Below are 23,951 nucleotides of genomic sequence, written 5' to 3' on the forward strand. Positions count from 1 at the left end.
GGGGAATTTATTGCCCTAATGCCTATATTAAAAAACAAGAGGGTAGGCCTTGGTGGCTTAGCAGGCAGAGTTCTTACCTGTCATGCCAGAGACCTGGGTTTGCTTCCTGGTGCCTGCCCATGCAAAACAAAAAAACAACAAAAAAAAAAACAAGAAAGAGCAAAAATCAAGGACTTTACTTACCTGGAGGAACTTAAGAAAGAACAGCAAACCAGCCCCAAAGCAAATAGAAGAAAAGTAATATCAAAGATTAAAGCAGAGTTAAACTAATGTGGAACAAATGAACAATAGAAAGAAAGAATAAAATCAAAAGTTGGTTCTTTGAGAAAATCAATAAAATTAATGAACTGCTAGCAAGGCTGACAACAAAAAAGAGAGAGAGGATGCAAATAAACAAAATCAGAAATGAGAAGAGGTTCATTACCACAGACCTTGAAGAAATAAAAAAAAATTATAAGAGGATACTACACCAACAAACTAGACAACATAGATGAAATTGACAAATTCCTGGAAACACACGAACAAGCAACACTGCCTCAAGAAGAAATAGCAGAGCTCAACAAAACAATCACAAAGAGATTCAATCAGTCATCAAAAATCGTCCCTCAAAGAAAATCCAAGGCCTAATGGCTTCACAGGGGAATTTTATCAAATATTCCAAAAGGAACTAACACCAATCCTGCTCAAACTTTTCCAGAAAATTGAGGAAAAAGGAACACAGCCTAACTCATTTATTGAAGCTAGCATCACTTTAATACCATAACCAAGTAAAGATGCTATAAGAAAGGAAAACTGCAGGCCAATCTCGCTGTTGAACATAGGTGTAAAATTCTCAACAAAATACTAGCAAATCGAATCCAACAGCACAATCAAAAAATTATACACCATGGCCAAGTGGGCTTTATATCAGTAATGCAAGAATGGTTCAACACAAGAAAATCAATTAATGTAATACAGCACAATAACAAATCGAAAGGGAAAAGTCACATGATCATCTTGACTGATGCAGAAAAAACCTTCAGCAAAATTCAACATCCTTTTCTGATAAAAACACTTCAAAAGGTAGGAATCAAAGGTAACTTCCTCAGTATCATAAAGGGCATATATGAAAATCCCATAGCCAACATCATACTCAATGATGAGAAACTGAAAGCTTTCCCCCTCAGATCCAAGAATGAGATAAAAGTGCCCTCTGTCACTACTACATTATAGTAGAAGTTCTGCTAGAGCAATCAGGCAGGAAAAAGAAATAAAGGCATTCAAATTGGAAAGGAAGAAATAAAACTTTCATTATTTGCAGATGACATGTTACTATACTTGGAAAGCCCTGAGAAACCTACAACAAAGGTACCTGAGCTAATAAACAAATTTAGCAACGTGGTGGGATATAAAATTAATGTGCAAAAATCAGTAATATACACAAACAATGACTGAACTGAGGAATCAATTAAGGGGGAAATTCCATTCAAAATAGCAATTAAAAGAGTCAAGTATCTAGGAATGAATTTAATTAGGGATGTAAAGGACATAACATTGCTAAAAGAAATCAAAGATCTAAATATGTGGAAGGACATTCCCTGCTCATGGATAAGAAGGTTAAATGTAGTTAAGATGTCTGTTCTACACAAATTGACCTACAGATTCAATGCAGTATCAATCAAACTTCCAACAACCTACTTTGAAGACTTGGAAAAGCTAGTACCAAATTCATCTGGAAGGGAAAGAGACCCTGAATAGCTAAAAGCATGCTAACAAAAACAAAGAAGAACAAAGTGGGAGGATTGGCACTTCCTGATTTAAAAACTTACCATAAAGCCACAGTGGTCAAAACTGCATGGTACTGGCACAAAGATAGAAGTATTTACCAATGTAATCAAATCGACAGCACAGAAATAGACCAGCAAATCTATGATCAATTGATCTTTGACAAGGTCCCCAATTCCACTCAACTGGGACAAAATAGGCTTTTCAATAAATGGGCATGGGAGAACTGGATATCAATACCCAAAAGAACGAAAGAGGACCTTTACCTTACACCCTATCTAAAAATTAACTCAAAAGTAGATCAAACACCTAAATATAAGAACCAATACCATAAAGCTCCCAGAGGAAGATGTAGAAAAATATCTTTAAGACCTAGTAATAGGAGGTAGCTTCCTAAACTTTACACCAAAGCATAAGTACCAAAGGAAAAAATAGATAAATGGAAACTCCTCAAAATCAAATGCTTCCACACCTCAAAAGACTGTCAAAAAAGTGAAGAGGAAGCCAGCTCATGGAAGTCACGCATCAGATAAAAGTTTGATATTCCTTATCTTTATACATAAAGAAATCATACAACTCAACAACAAAAGAACAAGTAACCCAATGATGAAATGGACTAAAGATACGAATAGACATTTTTCTGAAGAGGAAATACAGATGGCTAAAAAGCCATCTCATTAGCTGTAAGGGAAATGCAGATCAAGACTATGATGAGATACCACCTCACACCTATAAGAATGACTGCTATTAAACAAACAGGAAACTATAAACAGTGGAGAGGATGTGGAGAAATTGGGACACTTGTGCACTGCTGGTGGGAATGTATCATGGTACAGCTGCTATGGGAGGCAGTCTGGCGATTCCTCAAAAAACTAAATACTGAGTTGCCATATGACCCGGCAATAGCACTATTCAGTAGAGCTGAAAGCAGTAACACAGACATTTTCACACCAATGTTCAGAGCAGCATTATTCACAATTGCCAAAAGATGGAAACAAAGCAAATGCCCATCAACAGACGAGTAGATCAACAAAATGTGGTATATACATATGATGGACTATTATGCAGCAGTAAGATAAAATGATGTCCTGAATCACATGACAAGATGGATGAGGTCCCTGACCTAATTGGGGCCAAATTTGATCATAGCACTAGCATAAATGCAGGCTGGCTGCCCTCTTTTAGCCCAGTCTGGGACCTGCAAGTAAAAGACAGCAGTCACATAAAGAAACCACCTAATGTTTTCCTGATACTCTTCCACTTATCTTAGGCTCAAAGCCAAGTCAACAAACCCCTTCCTCACTACACTATTATTCTTTCCACCAAATCCTTTGCAATTGCCTTAACAGACAATACCATGCATTTCATTTTTTGTACTTATTTTTCAGAATGGAAAAAATAATAATGCATTCATTGTAATGTTTTCCCATGTTGTTATCTGGTCTCCCTAGCCTATATTTACCAACTTAAAAGTTAATATTTGCTTAACCATTACCTAGTTTGCTTATTATTCCCAAATTTATCTGTTATGAAATAATGATGCACTGAACACCTTTCTTCATATAGGACTCTTTTTTTTTTTTTAATTTGCAGAAGGGTATTACAAGGTCAAAGTTTGGGCTTATATAGCTTTTGGTACTTTCAAAAAAATGAAAGCCAGGAGCAATCAAATTACTCTCCTTTACCTTTAGTTCTTTTTAGAATATTCTTTATGATCATTGTTTTTCCAAATTGATTTTAAAGTCATGTTGTCAAGTTTCATATTTCAAATACTATTAAAATAGATTAATGTTGCCTTTCCTCCCTGGCTGCCTGAATATCCCCTGCCATCATGAATGACATGGTAATTATCTGGACCAGGAAATTCATGACCAACCTACGACTTCAGCAGAAACAGGGTCATTGATGTCCTTCACCCTGGAAAGACATCGGTACCTAAGACAGAAATTTAGGAAAAATTAGCCAAAATGTGCAAGTCTACACCAGATGTTATCTTTGTATTTGGATTCAGAACCCATTTTGGTGGTGGCAAGATGACAGGATTTGGCATGATTTATGATTCTTTGGATTATGCAAAGAAAAATGAACTCAAACACAGACTTGCAAGACATGACATAGAAGAAAAAGACCTCAAGAAAACAGTGAAAGGAACACAAGAATAGAATGAAGAAAGTCAGGGGCACTGCAAAGGCCAATGTTGGTCCTGGCAAAAAGAAGGAGTAAAGATTCTCCAGAGACTTGATCTGTGATTGTGCAGATATTTCACCAAAGGATTAATAAAACTAAAAACTTATGTTTGGTTGTTTGAAGTATATTTGAAGTTTATTAGAAGTGTTATAAAATTGGTCTGCTGTTAAGGCAGATTTAGATTGATGCTCAGGGTTCACATTGTCCCATTAAACATTTCATGAAAACTTAAAAAAAAATAGATAAATGTTTGAGATTTGAAGCAAGTAGTTATTGCATCAATGTCTCAAAGAGGATTATGTTTATAAACTGGAATGGGATTCTTTCTGCTACAAATCAAGTATCTCTCCTACTCCTCAAACCCTAGCAGCAGAATTGCTTAGAAGGAAGGCATCAGTACTGGATGGAAATTCCCCTACATTCACATTACTCTGGCTGAGCTTTGAGTCAAGCAATTCAAACTAAAAAGCGTGGTATTTGTCATTAAATACCTATTAATATCTAGTTGAGTAGAAATGCCAATTTAGAGATTTTCTTTTTCTTTTCCTCCACACCAAACAGTGATGGGAGATTTACCAGGTAAATTTGTGAGGGTCTGCAGGCTTTCTTCACAGTTCTGGAAAGAAGCAGAGAGCAGTAAAGAATCTCGTCTCTTTTAAGATGGAGGAAGTAATTGGCCTGACATCTTTCCCTAAAGGTGAAAGCTGATCATGAACTTGGTATTGAGATTCCTAAGTCTTCTATGACTCAGCATTCTTCTAAGAACAGAGATTCTGATCTTTCCTAAAACTAGCAAGAATGTTTATTAGAGACATGTTTTGTTCAAGAACTGAGCTAGGTAGATGAGCTGTTATATCCAGTACCTGAGTATGGCTGCAGAAATAAGAATTAAACAAAGGAGGTTTCTGGATGGCTAGAATAGATATTAAGCACAATTAACCAGAGTTTCTATTCAGTGCTTTATTCATAAGAAAATCTCTTACTCTCTAAAATGCACACAACAGTTTCTCTAGAAACAAGTCTAATATACGTGGTGATTTGATTATCCGGCCCATAATAAATTGTAGTTAGCTATATTAATGAGAATACTGCTTAAACTGGGTTTATTGACAACCAAAAAAGAACAGCTGACAAAGGAGACCCTGTAAAATAATAGTAATATAGACACTACAGTATAGACCAAATAATTCTAAGCAGTTCATTAACCCTAAAGACATCAAAACATGAGTTTATAAAAAAGACATCAAGAAAAGATCTTAAATGTGGTGGTCTTTATAGGTTTAAGTTTCAGTAAAATGGAAATTTATTTAAGTGAAACATCTCTGATGAAACAAAAAATAAATACGTGATATTACCTGGAATTCTGGCTGTACTTTGGTCTATTTAAGTTATGCTCTGTGTCCTTGTTGAGCTCAGTGATTCCAGTCTTGTTTTATACTTGTTTATACTAAATCCATAGATCAAATCAATTAGGTAGGTATACCATTTTTCATTTCAGCAAAGCATATAGCTAGGTCTCTCATAGCATTCATAGGGTTAGATTAGAGAAAATAGGGAAGGATTATACTTGATATCTTCTAAGATGGTATTTTAATAAACATACACCAAGAATCCAATTAAAAGATCAGGGTTACAGATAATGAAACTCTCAGGGATAAATTGGATCATTATTACAGAATCATCAAGTCAACAATGTTGCTGTCAAAGTCCCACCACAGGTCCCTTTCCCACTAAAACATGTGAAGATGATCAGAAAGCCAAGATCCAGAACAGCCCTTACGGTGCTGCTGGGGCATGGGCTTTGGCTCTTGCTTACAGGAGCATTGATGATGATAAGTGAATAACCCATGAGCTGGGGCACTCAGCTTTAAAATGAATGAGAGATATTTCTCTACTGCTATATGTGCCGGGCTGATGAGATTCAGCAGTTTAAGCAGGATCCGTGCCCAAAAACATGCCTTCACTCTATAGTCAAATGGGCACATGGGAAATGAAGTCTTCTCCTATGAAGAATATATGATTATCTTCAGATAAATGAGTATCACTCTATCTCCTTTACCTTGTGGAAATGATTTCCTCAGGACTGTAGGTTATCTACAACCCTGATGAGGTCTCCTTCATTCAAGGAGGAGAAAGGGTTACCCCTGTGCTTGATCTTGGTGTCTGGGAACGAGGAAGCAAATATAATAATGGTAGCACAGAACTACCTTCAAGCTCAATTGGCTTACCAAAAGCAGCAATTATGGATTCAACCTCTTCGACGATCAGAACACAGATGCTGCCCTGCCTCCCTGCATCAGTTTTCCTGCATTTGCCCTAGATGATGAACCTCTGTTTAGCCAGACACTTGATAAATTGATCAGAAAATTAAAAAGAAAATATGGATTTAAGTGTTTCTTGAGAAATGGATATAGAACGTCTTTAGAAGATCCCAACAAATACTACTACAAACCAGCTAAATTAAGCTGTTTGATGATACTGAACCTGAATTTCTCATGTTCTTCCTTTACATGATGATTGATGGATCTTCTGATTCCAATACCTCTTTTTTTTCTTCATAAAGGAATTTTAATACTTTCTGCCTGAGCTAGCAGCATCTTGCACTGATATTCCTATACATACATAGGCATTTTATCCAAGTACAAATGTTTGTTAAAAGACTAAATTATGCAATGACTATACAAAGATAAATAGATATTGTAGGCTTTTTTTCTTCTTGAATCATTTTTGCTGCATAGTAAATTGCAATTACATGTCAGTATAATGTTACTGATCTATAGAAAACACTTTGAACTGTGAGATATGACAACTCCTTTTGAGAGGAAACTAACATGTAAACCTGAATATTTTGAGTGATTTTTCTTCTTCTTATTTATTTATTTATTTATTTTAGCTGCCATGGATGGGTAAGACAAAAAAATCCAGCATTCAGAAACCCTAGAAGGACTTCCTGGAAGATGGCGGCTTAGTAAGACGCGCGGATCTTAGTTTCTTCTCCAGGACACCTACTAGGGGAGTAGAAACGATACAGAAAGCGCCCAAAGCCACAACAGAGATAAAAAAAAGACAGCGTACCCCATCCTGGAACGGCTGGCTGGCTGAGAGAAGCAGCTCGGGTGAGATCGCCGAGGCGCGCGGGCCTTACCGGGCGGGGTGGCAAGCGGCCGGAGTTACTCCCTTCCCCCTTCCCGGGCCGGCTGGGAGAATTGGAGAGGTGGTCCCCTGAAACCAAGGCGACTGGCGCCCACACCACGCGCAGCCCCCGGACCAACTGAGAGAATTGGATCGGAAACCCCCAGGCCGCGGAGAACGGTGACGGGTGGGGGAGGCCCCTTCCAAACCCGTGACTCCCGGGGAACGTGCACTCTCTCGGGCGGGCCGCTGCCGCTGGCGCCCTCCCGCCACGCTTGTTGCCCAGGGCCGACTAGGAAATTCGGACGGGCTCTTTCCCTGGCTGCGGCGACCAGCAACCCTCCCTGCGTTCGGACCGAGGGCCGGCTCAAGCCGCTTCGGCTAGCGAACCCCCAGGACAGCGAGAGTTTTCCAAAGTTTAAGGTCCCACAGCACCTTTTACTGGTGGGACCCGCAGACAAACGTGTGCCACGAGCGCCACCTACTGGGCAGGATAAGAAAAACAGAACCCAGAGATTTCACAGAAAAATATTACAACCTTGCTGGGTCCAACACCAAGAAAAATCTGAATAAATGCCCAGACGCCAGCAGCAGAAGATAACTGTCCACGCTCAAAAGATTGAGAATATGGCTCAGTCAAAGGAACAAACCAATAGCTCAAATGAAACACAAGAGCTGAGACAACTAATCCTGAATATACGAACAGAAATGGAAAACCTCTTCAAAAATGAAATCGATAAATTGAGGGAGGACATGAAGAGGACATGGGCTGAACATAAAGAAGAAATAGAAAAACTGAAAAAACAAATCGCAGAACTTATGGAAGTGAAGGATAAAGTAGCAAACATAGAAAAAATAATGGATAGTTACAATGATAGATTTAAAGAGACAGAAGATAGAATTAGTGATTTGGAGGATGGAACATCTGAATTCCAAAAAGAAACAGAAACTATAGGGAAAAGAATGGAGAAATTTGAACAGGGTATCAGGGAACTCAAGGACAATATGAACCGCACAAATATACGTGTTGTGGGTGTCCCAGAAGGAGAAGAGAAGGGAAAAGGAGGAGAAAAACTAATGGAAGAAATTTTCACTGAAAATTTCCCAACTCTTATGAAAGACCTAAAATTACAGATCCAAGAAGTGCAGCGCACCCCAAAGAGATTAGACCCAAATAGGCGTTCTCCAAGACACTTACTAGTTAGAATGTCAGAGGTCAAAGAGAAAGAGAAGATCTTGAAAGCAGCAAGAGAAAAACAATCCATTACATACAAGGGAAACCCAATAAGACTTTGTGTAGATTTCTCAGCAGAAACCATGGAAGCTAGAAGACAGTGGGATGATATATTTAAAATACTAAAAGAGAAAAACTGCCAACCAAGACTCCTATATCCAGCAAAATTATCCTTCAAAAATGAGGGAGAAATTAAAACATTCTCAGACAAAAAGTCACTGAAAGAATTTGTGACCAAGAGACCAGCTCTGCAAGAAATACTAAAGGGAGCACTAGAGTCAGATACAAAAAGACAGAAGAGAGAGATATGGAAAAGAGTGTAGAAAGAAGGAAAATCAGATATGATATATATAATACAAAAGGCAAAATGTTAGAGGAAAATATTATCCAAACAGTAATAACACTAAATGTCAATGGACTGAATTCCCCAATCAAAAGACATAGATTGGCAGAATGGATTAAAAAACAGGATCCTTCGATATGCTGTCTACAGGAAACACATCTTAGACCCAAAGATAAATATAGGTTGAAAGTGAAAGGTTGGGAAAAGATATTTCATGCAAATAACAACCAGAAAAGAGCAGGAGTGGCTATACTAATATCCAACAAATTAGACTTCAAATGTAAAACAGTTAAAAGAGACAAAGAAGGACACTATATACTAATAAAAGGAACAATTAAACAAGAAGACATAACAATCATAAATATTTATGCACCGAATCAGAATGCCCCAAAATACGTGAGGAATATACTGCAAACACTGAAAAGGGAAACAGACTCATATACCAGAAACCCTAGAAGCTTATTTTTTCTAATCACTAAAAAATAAAATAAAATAGTACTTATCAGATATTTGTTTTTTTTTATGTATATCCTGCTACCTTTTTTTTATATTAATTAACGGGAAAAAAGAAATTAACCCAACATTTAGAAATCATACCATTCTACATATGCAATCAGTAATTCTTAACATCATCATATAGATGCATGAACATCATTTCTTAGTACATTTGCATCGGTTTAGAAGAACTAGCAACACAACCGAAAAAGATATAGAATGTTAATATAGAGAAAAAAAATAAAAGTAATAATAGTAAGAACAAAACAAAACGAAACAAAACAAAACAAAAACCTATAGCTCAGATGCAGCTTCATTCCGTGTTTTAACATGATTACTTTACAATTAGGTATTATTGTGCTGTCCATTTTTTAGTTTTTGTATCTAGTCCTGTTGCACAGTCTGTATCCCATCAGCTCCAATTACCCATTATCTTACCCTGTTTCTAACTCCTGCTGAACTCTGTTACCAATGACATATTCCAAGTTTATTCTCGAATGTCGATTCACATCATTGGGACCATACAGTATTTGTCTTTTAGTTTTTGGCTAGACTCGCTCAGCATGATGTTCTCTAGGTCCATCCATGTTATTACATGCTTCATAAGTTTATCCTGCCTTAAAGCTGCATAATATTCCATCGTATGTATATACCACAGTTTGTTTAGCCACTCATCTGTTGATGGACATTTTGGCTGTTTCCATCTCTTTGCAATTGTAAATAACGCTGCTATAAACATTGGTGTGCAAATGTCCGTTTGAGTTTTTGCCCTTAATTCCTTTGAGTAGATTCCCAGCAATGGTATTGCTGGGTCATATGGCAATTCTATATTCAGCTTTTTGAGGAACCGCCAAACTGCCTTCCACAGTGGTTGCACCATTTGACATTCCCACTAACAGTGGATAAGTGTGCCTCTTTCTCCGCATCCTCTCCAGCACTTGTCATTTTCTGTTTTGTTGATAATGGCCATTCTGGTGGGTGTGAGATGATATCTCATTGTGGTTTTGATTTGCATTTCTCTAATGGCCAGGGACATTGAGCATCTCTTCATGTGCCTTTTGGCCATTTGTATTTCCTCCTCTGAGAGGTGTCTATTCAAGTCTTTTTCCCATTTTGTAATTGGGTTGGCTGTCTTTTTGTTGTTGAGTTGAACAATCTCTTTATAAATTCTGGATACTAGACCTTTATCTGATATGTCGTTTCCAAATATTGTTTCCCATTGTGTAGGCTGTCTTTCTACTTTCTTGATGAAGTTCTTTGATGCACAAAAGTGTTTAATTTTGAGGAGTTCCTATTTATTAATATCCTTCTTCAGTGCTCTTGCTTTAGGTTTAAGGTCCATAAAACTGCCTCCAATTGTAAGATTCATAACATATCTCCCTATATTTTCCTCTAACTGTTTTATGGTCTTAGACCTAATGTTTAGATCTTTGATCCATTTTGAGTTAACTTTTGTGTAGGGTGTGAGATATCGGTCTTCTTTCATTCTTTTGCATATGGATATCCAGTTCTCTAGGCACCATTTATTGAGGAGACTGTTCTGTCCCAGGTGAGTTGGCTTGACTGCCTTATCAAAGATCAAATGTCCATAGATGAGAGGGTCTATATCTGAGCACTCTATTCGATTCCATTAGTCGATATATCTATCTGTATGCCAATACCATTCTGTTTTGACCACTGTGGCTTCATAATATGCCTTAAAGTCAGGCGGTGCAAGACCTCCAGCTTCGTTTTTTTTCCTCAAGATGTTTTTAGCAATTCAGGGCACCCTGCCCTTCCAGATAAATTTGCTTATTGGTTTTTCTATTTCTGAAAAATAAGTTGTTGGGATTTTGATTGGTATTGCATTGAATCTGTAAATCAATTTAGGTAGGATTGACATCTTAACTATATTTAGTCTTCCAATCCATGAACACGGTATGCCCTTCCATCTATTTAGGTCTTCTGTGATTTCTTATAGCAGTTTTTTGTAGTTTTCTTTGTATAGGTTTTTTGTCTCTTTAGTTAAATTTATTCCTAGGTATTTTATTCTTTTAGTTGCAGTTGTAAATGGGATTCGTTTCTTGATTTCTCCCTCCGCTTGTTCATTGCTAGTGTATAGAAAAGCTACAGATTTTTGAATGTTGATCTTGTAACCTGCTACTTTGCTGTACTCATTTATTAGCTCTAGTAGTTTTGTTGTGGATTTTTCCGGGTTTTCGACATATAGTATCATATCGTCTGCAAACAGTGATAGTTTTACTTCTTCCTTTCCAATTTTGATGCCTTATATTTCTTTTTCTTGTCTAATTGCTCTGGCTAGAACCTCCAACACAATGCTGACTAATAGTGGTGATAGTGGACATCCTTGTCTTGTTCCTGATCTTAGGGGGAAAGTTTTCAATTTTTCCCCATTGAGGATGATATTAGCTGTGGGTTTTTCATATATTCCCTCTATCATTTTTAGGAAGTTCCCTTGTATTCCTAACCTTTGAAGTGTTTTCAACAGGAAAGGATGTTGAATCTTGTCAAATGCCTTCTCTGCATCAATTGAGATGATCATGTGATTTTTCTGCTTTGATTTGTTGATATGGTGTATTACATTAATTGATTTTCTTATGTTGAACCATCCTTGCATACCTGGGATGAATCCTACTTGGTCATGATGTATAATTCTTTTAATGTGTTGTTGGATACGATTTGCTAGAATTTTATTGAGGATTTTTGCATCTATATTCATTAGAGAGATTGGCCTGTAGTTTTTTTTTTGTAATATCTTTGCCTGGTTTTAGTATGAGGGTGATGTTGGCTTCATAGAATGAATTAGGTAGTTTTCCCTCCGCTTCAATTTTTTTGAAGAGTTTGAGGAGAGTTGGTACTAATTCTTTCTGGAATGTTTGATAGAATTCACATGTGAAGCCGTCTGGTCCTGGACTTTTCTTTTTAGGAAGCTTTTGAATGACTGATTCAATTTCTCTACTTGTGATTGGTTTGTTGAGGTCATCTATGTCTTCTTGAGTCAAAGTTGGTTGTTCATGTCTTTCCAGGAACCCGTCCATTTCCTCTAAATTGTTGTATTTATTAGCGTAAAGTTGTTCATAGTATCCTGTTATTACCTCCTTTATTTCTGTGAGGTCAATAGTTATGTCTCCTCTTCCATTTCTGATCTTATTTATTTGCATCCTCTCTCTTCTTCTTTTTGTCAATCTTGATAAGGGCCCATCAATCTTATTGATTTTCTCATAGAACCAACTTCTGGCCTTACTGATTTTCTCTATTGTTTTCATGTTTTCAATTTCATTTATTTCTGCTCTAATCTTTGTTATTTCTTTCCTTTTGCTTGCTTTGGGATTAGTTTGCTGTTCTTTCTCCAGTTCTTCCAAGTGGACTATTAATTCCTGCATTTTTGCCTTTTCTTCTTTTCTGATATAGGCATTTGGGGCAATAAATTTCCCTCTTAGCACTGCCTTTGCTGCGTCCCATAAGTTTTAATATGCTGTGTTTTCGTTTTCATTCGCCTTGAGGTATTTGCTAATTTCTCTAGCAATTTCTTCTTTGACCCACTCGTTGTTTAGGAGTGTGTTGTTGAGCCTCCACGTATTTGTGAATTTTCTGGCACTCCGCCTATTATTGATTTCCAACTTCATTCCTTTATGATCCGAGAAAGTGTTGTGTATGATTTCAATCTTTTTAAATTTGTTAAGACTTGCTTTGTGACCCAGCATATGGTCTATCTTTGAGAATGATCCATGAGCACTTGAGAAAAAGGTGTATCCTGCTGTTGTGGGATGTAATGTCCTATAAATGTCTGTTAAGTCTAGCTCATTTATAGCAATATTCAGATTCTCTATTTCTTTATTGATCCTCTGTCTAGATGTTCTGTCCATTGATGAGAGTGGGGAATTGAAGTCTCCAACTATTATGGTATATGAGTCTATTTCCCTTTTCAGTGTTTGCAGTGTATTCCTCACGTATTTTGGGGCATTCTGGTTCTGTGCGTAAATATTTATGATTGTTATGTCTTCTTGTTTAATTGTTCCTTTTATTAGTATATAGTGTCCTTCTTTGTCTCTTTTAACTGTTTTACATTTGAAGTCTAATTTGTTGGATATTAGTATAGCTACTCCTGCTCTTTTCTGGTTGTTATTTGCATGAAATATCTTTTCCCAACCTTTCACTTTCAACCTATGTTTATCTTTGGGTCTAAGATGTGTTTCCTGTAGACAGCATATAGAAGGATCCTGTTTTTTAATCCATTCTGCCAGTCTATGTCTTTTGATTGGGGAATTCAGTCCATTGACATTTAGTGTTATTACTGTTTGGATAATATTTTCCTCTACCATTTTGCCTTTTGTATTATATATATCATATCTGACTTTCCTTCTTTCTATGCTCTTCTCCATGTCTCTCTCTTCTGTCTCTTTGTATCTGACTCTAGTGCTCCCTTTAGTATTTCTTGCAGAGCTGGTCTCTTGGTCACAAATTCTCTCAGTGACTTTTTGTCTGAGAATGTTTTAATTTCTCCCTCATTTTTGAAGGATAATTTTGCTGGATATAGGAGTCTTGGTTGGCAGTTTTTCTCTTTTAGTAATTTAAATATATCATCCTACTGTGTTCTAGCTTCCATGGTTTCTGCTGAGAAATCTACACATAGTCTTATTGGGTTTCCCTTGTATGTGATGGATTGTTTTTCTCTTGCTGCTTTCAAGATCCTCTCTTTCTCTTTGACCTCTGACATTCTAACTAGTAAGTGTCTTGGAGATCGCCTATTTGGGTCTAATCTCTTTGGGGTGCGCTGCACTTCTTGGATCTGTAATTTTAGGTCTTTCATAAGAGTTGGGAAATTTTCAGTGATAATTTCTTCCATTAGTTTTTCTCCTTTTCCCTTCTCTTCTCCTTCTGGGACACCCACAACACATATATTTGTGCGGTTCATATTGTCCTTGAGTTCCCTGATACCCTGTTCAAATTTTTCCATTCTTTTCCCTATAGTTTCTGTTTCTTTTTGGAATTCAGATGTTCCATCCTCCAAATCACTAATTCTATCTTCTGTCTCTTTAAATCTATCATTGTAGGTATCCATTGTTTTTTCCATCTTTTCTACTTTATCCTTCACTTCCATAAGCTCTGTGATTTGTTTTTTCAGTTTTTCTATTTCTTCTTTATGTTCAGCCCATGTCTTCTTCATGTCCTCCCTCAATTTATCGATTTCATTTTTGAAGAGGTTTTCCATTTCTGTTCGTATATTCAGCATTAGTTGTCTCAGCTCTTGTATCTCATTTGAACTATTGGTTTGTTCCTTTGACTGGGCCATATTCTCAATCTTCTGAGTGTGGACCATTATCTTCTGCTGCTGGCGTCTGGGCTTTAGTCAGATTTCCCTGGGTGTCAGACCCAACAAGGTTGTAAGATTTTTCTGTGAAATCTCTGGGTTCTGTTTTTCTTATCCTGCCCAGTAGGTGGCGCTCATGGCACACGTTTGTCTCACGTGTTTGGAAGGGATCCCCCCGGTCACCGATCTCCGCGCCCTGGGGATTTCCGATTCAATTCTCTCCGTTGGTTCGGGGGGCCGCGCGTGGTGGGGGCGTCAGCCGCAGCGGCTTGAGGGGACCCTGTGGCTGGTTGCTGGCCGCAGCGGGCCCAGGGAATTCGCCACCGGACCAGGAAGTCGCCCGCGGGGGAGGGGCATCGGCCACTGGCCGCCACGGCCTGGGGAATTCCCCACCGGACCAGAAAGCTGCCCGCAGGGGAGGGTCACCGCGGCTTGGGTAGCCCTCTGATCCGAGACTCGTAGCCGGACCAGGAAGCCGCCCACAAAAGAGGGGCACCAGCCGCCTCGGCTTGGAAAACTTGCCTCTCCGAAACTCTCAGCCGGCCCGGGAAGGAGGGAGGGAGGAGCTCCGGCCGCCACAGCTGCCGCTGCTCGGGAAATCGCGCGCCGCTCAGGGATCTCACTGCAGCCGAGTCTCGCAGTCAGACTAGCCAGTCCAGACTGGGGTACGCTGTGTGTCCATTCCCTGCCGTGGCCCCTAGAGCTGTTCTGCACTGTTTCAGTTCACCTAGTAGTTGCTTTGGAGGAGGAATTAAGACACACGTACCTTACTAAACCGCCATCTTCGCTATCAGATATTTCTAATCAGCACACTACTGAATGCACAAATATAAATATTGAAGTGAAGCTAAATTTGCTATGGATTAAACCAGTAATTAAAGAAAAAAATCCACCAGGTAACTGCTCATTTCCTTTACATCAAGTTGAGATCCTGATATAGACATCCCAACTTTATAATTCAAGACTGCAGTTAAATGCTTCTAATTCACTTGAATTACCATGGTGATAAGACAATTAGAAACCTTATATTTTCTTAAAAAGGACATGCTAAACATTTTTTGACATTACTTCTAAACTGAAATGACGCACACACATTCTCCCTCAACTAATATTCGGCTCAAAAAGTTAAGTGGTTGAGTGTTGGAACAGCAAAAGCTATCACTGTTTTAATATTTCCACCAGAGTAGATACCAATAAACAAAGGTAACTGCTCTTTAAACATCTAATAGGTAAGAAATTAACATGAACCAATTGACTGAAATTAAAAAGTAAATATACTCCCATTCTAATTTGAGTATTTTCAACAAATTATTCCCTACTTTTAAAAATAGACATTAATAATGCAGTTTTCCTATGTCTTGACACAATTTCACTTTAAGTTCTGTGCCCAGATTACATATTGAATTTTAAGTTTGGGTACTATGTCATACATACATTGGTCAGATACACTAAGAAATAAATCATGATTGGTTAAATTTATCTAAATTATCACAAAACATCAGTGAAGTAAAGGAATCACAGAAATGGAACCAAAGAGAAGCAAGAATAGGGCGAGCTACCAGAAGAATTAGTTCAATATCAGGTGAAAGTAGATCCAAGAAAAAACAAACTTGCAATGTTCCTATGGAAGAATAAACCCCACGATTTTTCTGCATTAATATTTCCAAGACGATGGTATTCCTTTTACTAGCTTTTGTGAGAGACAGTCTTTAATATACAGTGCTGGGTAGGCACTTCAGTAACAGCATAAAATTTACAGTAGTTAGAAAAAGTGGGAAATTACCAGTAATAAATTAATATCAACAACCAAACCTATATTTTTGGCCAGATTACTGGGAGAGGATATGTGAATTGAAGAAGCTAATAAAAAAATCTTACTTAATCTTTAAACCTAAATTTAAATTGTGACGATTCTTTGCAGAAGGAGGCATCAGAGATTATTAAATTGCAAGAGAGATCTTTGCCCACCTCTCCAGTAAGTGATCTATATACAGAAAAGTATATTATCTGACACTTTGCTAACTGGAATTTCTAAATATCCAATGCAAATCTTGACTGCACTAGATCACCACACCAAATGACCTCATCATACAACAGAATACTTGACCATAATGGGATTAATGCTATACTGTTTTCAGGTTGGTAAAATGGTAGGGAAAGGAGATCAGAAAAATATCAGCTGGGTCAAAAGAAATTGATTCTTAATTAACAAAGCATTTTAATCCATTTCCAGTCTCCCACTATGCTAGATAAAATAGCTTCTACTGTATTATTACATCATAGGAAAGCAAAGCAAGAAACTTGGTGTAATAGGTTACCTTGCATAGTACCTCTTGGTACAAAGGGAATGTATAGAAATCATTCCCATCAGTAAAGCACCTCAAGAGAGGACTGAGATGAGTGGAAAAGTATTTGCAAAGTCCCCTTCGGGGAATGGTGAGAATGGGGAGAAGTTCAACTTTCCCAAGTTGAATTCTTGATAGTCTCACGAGCAGTGTGGCCAGTCAAAGCCCCCAGTCTTGGGGTTTCTTCATATGAAACTTAACCCCACAAAGGACAGGTCAAGCCTACTTAAAATTAGGCCTAAGAGTCACCCCCAGGAGAGCCTCTTTTGTCGCTCAGATGTGGCCTCTCTCTCCAGCCAACACCACAAGCAAACTCACCACCCTTCCCCTGTCTATGTGGGACATGACTTCCAGGGGTGTGGACCTTCCTGGCAATGTAGGACAGAAATCCTAGAACTGGCTGAGACTCAGCATCAAGGGATTGAGAAAACCTTCTCAGCCAAAAGGGGGAAGAGTGAAATGAAACAAAGTTCAATGGCTGAGAGATTCCAGAGTTGAGAGGTTATCCTGGAGGTTATTCTTATGCATTAAGTAAATATCACCTTGTTATTCAAGATGTAACGGAGAGGCTGGAGGGAACTGCCTGAAAATGTAGAGCTGTGTTCCAGTAGCCATGTTTCTTGATGATGATTGAATAATCAACGTGACTGTGTGATTGTGAAAACCTTGTGTCTGATGTTCCTTTTATCTACCTTGTCAACAGACGAGTAGAACATATGGAATAAAAATAAATAATAGGGGGAACAAATGTTAAAATAAATTTAGTTTGAAATGCTAGTGATCAATGAAAGGGAGGGTAAGGGGTATGGTATGTATAAGCTTTTTTCTGTTTTCATTTTATTTCTTTTTCTGAATAGATGCAAATTTTCCACAAAATGATTATGATGATGAATATGCAACTATGTGATGATATTGTGAATTACTGATTATATATGTAGAACAGGATGATCAAAATAGGAATGTTTGCATTTGCTTTGTGTTTTTTGGTATTTAAAAAAAAAAAACTGTGGGGAGGTCATGTCATGCCACCTGAGGAAAATGATTGCTAGATGTAGGACATACAGTGCAGTATCTGGGACTCGTAAAGAAAGTTTCCCTTTGGAAGAGGAGACATTCTGGAACTGAGTAATGGGCCATTCATGCCAAAAAAAAAAAAAAAAAAAGTCATATGCACAAAAAGAAAGAGTTCTACATTGACCTGGAGCTGTTCTCTAAACTCATTGATGGAGAAGCCCTGAAGGAGAGCACTTCATACAGGTCAATCTGCTAAGACTCAGAAAAATGTTTTCTTTTCTTTTTTCTTTTTTTTTTTTTTGTTAGCTTCTACCATTCAAGGAAAGCTCAGTCATAGCTCTAGCTGGATATAAGCTTAAATAACAGATGCCTCAGGGTCTAAATTTCAGCAATGACTTATAATAAGAAGTCAGACAGTACAGTAATTTCCTTTGTGCCTATTGAATCAGAGGCATGAGGAACCCAGAGTTGCCAAGTGACAATCTTAACTTTCAATTAACTGGCATTATTGCTGTATCTCTTGGTGAAAGCACCATACCTTTCTGAACTAAGACTTGTAGATCACCAGAGCATAAGACTGTAGGGACAGGAAGCAAAATTTTTGCTAGTGGATCACTAATAGTGAATGATGCCACTTCCATTTCCACTCCTTGATTCCTGGATCTGTGAATCCTGGCTATGGGAGAAATGGCACCATAGAGTTATTGCTAAATTCAGAGCATATACTGCCTCCTGGAGAACACTTTTGAGTTTTCAAAAGAGTACTCTACCATTCTATTGTAGCAGGCAGGCCTTTTCATCTTTCTGATTTAGCTGTGCTCTCTGTGAAAAATCCCCAAACCCCCTCTTCTTGCAGGTAAGCGAGATAAGGCACATTTCCTGGTATAGAAACCCCCTCCCCCAGCCTTCAGGAACTGGTAAAGATGCACGTAGGCAAAAGAAGACATTCCTGGGGTGGAATATCTTCAGCTCTGGGCCATTCTCCACTTAAATCAGCCAATTGTTTACCTCGTCTTTAACATGTCAAAGAGTCTATAAAAGCTAAGGTTGCGTTTTGTTCGGGGCTCAGACTTTCAGAGGCTACTCTCTGAGCCCTATGGCCATAGCAAATAAAACCTGCTTCCCGAAACTGCGGATCCTTAAGTCTCAGCCTGTTCTAACTTTGCGGAACGTTCTGGAGGCCTGCAGCCTTGTTCCTGGTTTTCATGCTACACTATCAGTCCAACTGCTTCAGAATGATGGGGAACCTGGTAAGACCAATGAATTCTATGAGTATATGCCCATTCCTGCATATCATTTGCTGTCAAGTGAGTTCCTTGTTCAGAAGTAATTATGTGTGGAATATCTTGTCAGTAGATAGTTCCCTGTTGGAGACCAGCCATGAGGACTCTGGAAGTTGGCTGACAGCCGAGGACATGGGGCATAGGCACACTGTGCCCTACTGATGCAGCAAACTGCAGAAGCAAATGTTCTCAAAGATGTTGACTCCAAAGTCTGAGGAGGTCTAAAGGGAGCATTCTGATAAGAAATAAACAGTTCATGAAATAAGGAACTGGGAAGACATTTGGTAGCTTTCTTGGCATGACAGATATTCAAAAATAATCTCCCTTTGATTACACTCCCTAAAGCAGTTGCCATGTAAGAGCCCAATAAATGTGTGGACATCAGTATATTTGGTGCTCTTGCTCCTGATGAGCTTGAGTCCCCTGACCCCACTTAACTATCTTCTTGTGCCTGTTGTTTGTTAATCCTGCACAGCACCCCTTCTTCTCCCCTGTTCTGCAGGGAATTCCCGGCAGTTCCATAGCCCTTGGTTGCTAGAAGTACTTAAGCAAAATCTTGAAAGACCACTTTTGTCAGATTTTTCTAGTTACAGAATTTTAATTAATTAAATTTTTTTTCATGGGCAGGCACCAGGAAGCAAACTGGGTCTCCAGCATGGTAGGTGAGAAGTCTGCCTGCTGAGCCACCATGTCCCACCCTGAAATTTTAATTTCTAATTTTAGCAGAATTTCTAAATTACAACATCAGTTTACCTAAATGACCTAGAGCTCTAAGGTCTGCTCTAAAAGCCTGTTATTTCATAATATAATTTCATTAATAGCAGGTTCTCATAGTTGATAAAGCAGAGTATTTTATAAAAATGTGAACATACACGCAATTTATTTTTCAGGAACATACCCAGATATACTTGTATGATGAAGAGGGGTAGTTGTTAGGGAAGGAGAACTCAATGAAAAATCTGTTATCCCAGTTACCACAAGTTTAGGTTTTTGTTTTTAGATCTTCCCGAGTTCCCTGTGCCCCAGGAAAATATCTGTATCTGAGAGTGATATTCAAAATGGTTTACAACCAATACTTTACTGGCCAATCAGAATGTAGCACCGGAGCAGGGTCCTAGAGGCCTTCTACTATGCCAGGGAGGAAACCTCTCAGTCACTGGATGGCAGATAAGTCTGGGAGAGTCCTGTGCGAAGGAATAAGGCAGGGAAGGGACACTCACCCTACGGGACAATGATACTTTTGAGCAAGTGTGAAAGTATATTAATTATTAATATTTTATTAACTGACCTTGCCCATATCCTGATGTCTATCTTTCCCCCACTGAATTTTCTTGGCATACTTGTTAAAAGTTAATCAGCCATAAATGTAACGGTTTACATATTTAGATTCTTAGTTATGTCCCATTTGTCTATATGCCTATCCTTATGACCACACTACACTCTTTTGTTTACTGTAAACTTTGTAGCAAGCTTTAAAATTGGGTACATTATTTCCTCCAACTTTGTTCTTTCTCAAAATTGTCTTGCCTATTCTAGGTCCTTTGGATTTCCATATATTATAGTAGTATCTTGTCAATTTCTACAAAAGGAAGAGTACTGGGAATTTGATAAGGATTTCATTGAATCTATAGGTGATTTGGGGGAGAATTGCCATCTTAACAATATTGAGTCCTCCAATCCATGAACACAGAATGTCTCTCAATTTATTTAGATCTTCTTTCATTTTTCTTAGCAATGTTTTGTGGTTTTCAGCACAAAAAAAAACGTGCTGAAAATTGTGAAAGGAACTGTTTTCTTTTCACTACAATTTTACTTAATTTCATGTTGTGATTGTTTGCTGGCAGTATATAGAAATACAATTTAGTTTTGTATACTGATTGTGTTGCTTTGAAAGGATGTATGAACCCTAAAAAAGCCATGTTTTAATCAAAATCCCATTTTGTAAAGGCAGAATAGTCCTTATTCAATACTGTATGTTTGAAACTATAATTCCATACTCTCCCTAGATGTGTGATTTAATCAAGAGTAGTTGTTAAGCTGGATTAGGTGAAGACATGTCTCCAAGACCCATTTGGGTGGGTCTTGATAAGTTTCTGGAGTCCTATAAAGAGGAAACATTTTGGAGAATAGGAGGTTCAGAGAGAGCAGAGAATGCTGCAGCACCACGAAGCAGAGTCCACGAACCAGTGAGCTTTGGAGATGAAGAAGGAAAATTCCTCCCGGGAGCTTCATGAAACAAGAAGCCAGGAGAGAAAGCTAGCAGATGATGCCATGTTCACTATGTGCCCTTCCAGATGAGAGAGGAACCCTGACTATGTCCACCATGTGCCTTCTCACTTGAGAGAGAAACCCTGAACTTCATCAGCCTTTTTGAACCACGTTATCTTTCCCTGGATGCCTTAGATTGGACATTTCTATAGACTTGTTTTAATTGGGACATTTTCTCGGCCTTGGAACTGAAAACTACCAATTCATTAAATCCCCCCTTTAAAAAGCCATTCCATTTCTGGTATATTGCATTCTGGCAGCTAGCAAACTAGAACACTGATCTTCCATTCTGCAATCTTGCTGAATTTATCAATTCTAGTTGTTTTTTGTGGATCCCTTCAGATTTTCTACATAGAAGACCATGCCATCTGCAAATAGAGGCAATTTTATTTCTTCCAATTTAGATACCTTTAGTTTATCTTGCCTTTTTGCATTGGATATATCCTCTAGTACGATGTGAAACAGAAGTGGTGGGAGCAGGCATCCTTGTCTTGTTTCTGATTTAACGGGAAAGTCTTTCACCAGTGAACTTGATGTGAATTGCATTTTTTTTTTTGTAGATGTCCTTTATTAGGAGCTTCAGTAAAAATAAATTTTCCTCTAATTCATCTGAAGACTTAGGGAATTAGGTCTTGGAGAGGTGCAGCCTAGGAATCTGTATTTCTAAGAAGCCCAGATGACCATCTCAGCAGTGTTTGGGAAGCTCTATGGACTTATGTGGCCCACCAAGGGGCACATATCACATCCCCAGAGGGAAGCCTCCCCAGCTACCCTCCCTGGCTCACCTGGAACAATCACTCAAAAAAGGGCCTCCGAATCAAAGGGCTTTGTCAGAAAAGTGAAAAGGTAACCTATTCAATGGGAGAAAATATATGGAAACCACATATCCAATAAGGGTTTAATATACAGAATATATAAAGAATATATAAATATACAGAATTATAAAGAATATATAAATATACAGAATATATAAATATATAAATAAATACAGAATATATAAATAATGTATGTTTATATAATATACAGAATATATAAAGAAATCCTACAACAACAACAACAAAAAAAACCCAATTTTTAAAATGGGAAAAAGACTTGACATTTCTCCAAAGAGGATATATACATGGCTTAAAAGCATGTGAAAAGATGCTCAACATCACTAGCTGTACCAGTTTGAAAGGATTTATATACCCTAAAAAAGCAATGTTTTCTTCCAAAACAATCTTGTGAGAGCAACGGTTTCTTCTAATCCCTATTCAGTACTATAGGTTGGAAACTTGATTAGGTTATCTCCACAGAGATGTGACTCAATCAAGTGTGGGTATTAAACTTGATCAGATGGAGAAGTGTCTCTACCCATTCTACGTGGGTCTTGATTAGTTTACTGAAATCCTATAAGAGAAGAAGTATTTTGGCGAAAGCTTCAGAACACCACAGAACCACAAAGCAGAGAGTCCACCAGACAGCAACCTTTGAGGTGAAGAAGGAAAACGCTTCCTGGGGAGCTGGAGAGGAAGCTAGCAGAAATGCTGTGCCTTTCCAGATGAGAGAAAAACCTTGAACTTCACTGGCCTTCTTGAATCAAGGTATCATTTCCTGGATGTCTTAGATTGGACATTTCTATAGACTTGCTTTAACTGGGACATTTTCATGACCGTAGAACTGTAAACTTGTAACTTATTAAATTCTCCTTTTAAAAAAGCCACTCCATTTCTGGTGTATTGCATTCTGGCAGCTAGCAAACTAGAACACTAGCTATCAGGCAAATGCAAATCAAAACCACAGTGAGATATGATTTCACACCCACTAGAATTTCTACTATTAAAAAAACAGAAAATTATAAATATTAGAGAGGATGTGGAGAAATTGGAATACTCATTCATTGCTGGTGGGAATGTAAAATGATGCAGCTGCAGTGGAAAACAGTTTGGGGTTCCTCAGAAAGCTAAGTATAGAATTACCATATGACCCAGCAATCGAGATATGTACCCAGAACTGAAGGTAGGAACTCAAACAGGTATTTGCATATCAGTGTTCATAGTGGCAAGTATTCACAATTGCCAAAAGATGGAAGCAACCAAAGTGCCCATCAACCAATGAATGGATAAAGAGTATGTGATATAAACCTACAGTGGAATATTATTCAGTCATAAAAAGGAAATGAAGACCTGATGAATGCAACAACATGGATGAAACTGGAGGATGTTATGCTGAGTGAAATAAGTCCAAAAAAAAGAACAAGTAATGTATGATATCACTGATATGAACTCATTATAATAAGCAAACTCATAGAATTAGAATCTAGAATAAAAGTTACCAGAGAATAGATTGGTGGTAGAGAATGGAGAGTTGATGCTTAGTTTATAAGAATTTCTATTTAGGTTGATTGTAAAGATTTGGAATTGGATGGTAGTGATGGTAGTACATTATTGTGAGAGTGTAATTAACAGGAGTGGATTATACATGTGAATGTGCTTAAAAGGGAAACTGGAGGTCATATATGTTACTAGAATAAAAATTAAAAGATAAAATATGGTACAAAAAACACAGTGAACCCTATTATAAGCAATGGACTATA

This window comes from Tamandua tetradactyla, chromosome 14, assembly GCF_023851605.1.
Source record: "Tamandua tetradactyla isolate mTamTet1 chromosome 14, mTamTet1.pri, whole genome shotgun sequence".
Classification (NCBI taxonomy): Eukaryota; Metazoa; Chordata; class Mammalia; order Pilosa; family Myrmecophagidae; genus Tamandua; species Tamandua tetradactyla.